Here is a 2,064-nt window from a genome sequence, read left to right on the forward strand (position 1 = left end):
ACTGCCGGACTCATAAGGATCCGAAGATTGAAATGAGACTTAGGTTATCTCAACCTAACTCACTCAAAGGCATGCAGACTGCCGGACACATAAGGATTCGAAGATCGAAATAAGACTTAGGTTATCTCAACCTAACTCACTCAAAGGCAGACAGACTACCGGACTCATAAGGATCCGAGGATCGAAATGAGACTTAGGTTATCTCAACCTAACTCACTCAAAGGCAGGCAGACTGCCGGACTCATAAGGATCCGAAGATTGAAATGAGACTTAGGTTATCTCAACCTAACTCACTCAAAGGCAGGCAGACTGCCGGACTCATAAGGATCCGAAGATTGAAATGAGACTTAGGTTATCTCAACCTAACTCACTCAAAGGCAGGCAGACTGCCGGACTCATAAGGATCCGAAGATTGAAATGAGACTTAGGTTATCTCAACCTAACTCACTCAAAGGCAGGCAGACTGCCGGACTCATAAGGATCCGAAGATTGAAATGAGACTTAGGTTATCTCAACCTAACTCACTCAAAGGCAGGCAGACTGCCGGACTCATAAGGATCCGAAGATTGAAATGAGACTTAGGTTATCTCAACCTAACTCACTCAAAGGCAGGCAGACTGCCGGACTCATAAGGATCCGAAGATTGAAATGAGACTTAGGTTATCTCAACCTAACTCACTCAAAGGCAGGCAGACTGCCGGACTCATAAGGATCCGAAGATTGAAATGAGACTTAGGTTATCTCAACCTAACTCACTCAAAGGCAGGCAGACTGCCGGACTCATAAGGATCCGAAGATTGAAATGAGACTTAGGTTATCTCAACCTAACTCACTCAAAGGCAGGCAGACTGCCGGACTCATAAGGATCCGAAGATTGAAATGAGACTTAGGTTATCTCAACCTAACTCACTCAAAGGCAGGCAGACTGCCGGACTCATAAGGATCCGAAGATTGAAATGAGACTTAGGTTATCTCAACCTAACTCACTCAAAGGCAGGCAGACTGCCGGACTCATAAGGATCCGAAGATTGAAATGAGACTTAGGTTATCTCAACCTAACTCACTCAAAGGCAGGCAGACTGCCGGACTCATAAGGATCCGAAGATTGAAATGAGACTTAGGTTATCTCAACCTAACTCACTCAAAGGCAGGCAGACTGCCGGACTCATAAGGATCCGAAGATTGAAATGAGACTTAGGTTATCTCAACCTAACTCACTCAAAGGCAGGCAGACTGCCGGACTCATAAGGATCCGAAGATTGAAATGAGACTTAGGTTATCTCAACCTAACTCACTCAAAGGCAGGCAGACTGCCGGACTCATAAGGATCCGAAGATTGAAATGAGACTTAGGTTATCTCAACCTAACTCACTCAAAGGCAGGCAGACTGCCGGACTCATAAGGATCCGAAGATTGAAATGAGACTTAGGTTATCTCAACCTAACTCACTCAAAGGCAGGCAGACTGCCGGACTCATAAGGATCCGAAGATTGAAATGAGACTTAGGTTATCTCAACCTAACTCACTCAAAGGCAGGCAGACTGCCGGACTCATAAGGATCCGAAGATTGAAATGAGACTTAGGTTATCTCAACCTAACTCACTCAAAGGCAGGCAGACTGCCGGACTCATAAGGATCCGAAGATTGAAATGAGACTTAGGTTATCTCAACCTAACTCACTCAAAGGCAGGCAGACTGCCGGACTCATAAGGATCCGAAGATTGAAATGAGACTTAGGTTATCTCAACCTAACTCACTCAAAGGCAGGCAGACTGCCGGACTCATAAGGATCCGAAGATTGAAATGAGACTTAGGTTATCTCAACCTAACTCACTCAAAGGCAGGCAGACTGCCGGACTCATAAGGATCCGAAGATTGAAATGAGACTTAGGTTATCTCAACCCAACGCACTCAAAGGCAGACAGACTGCCGGACTCATAAGGATCCGAAGATAGAAATGAGACTTAGGTTATCTCAACCTAACTAACTCAAAGGCTGGCAGACTGCCGGACTCATAAGGATCCGAAGATCGAAATGAGACTTAGGTTATCTCAACCTAACTCA

This window comes from Ipomoea triloba, chromosome 16, assembly GCF_003576645.1.
Source record: "Ipomoea triloba cultivar NCNSP0323 chromosome 16, ASM357664v1".
NCBI lineage: Eukaryota > Viridiplantae > Streptophyta > Magnoliopsida > Solanales > Convolvulaceae > Ipomoea > Ipomoea triloba.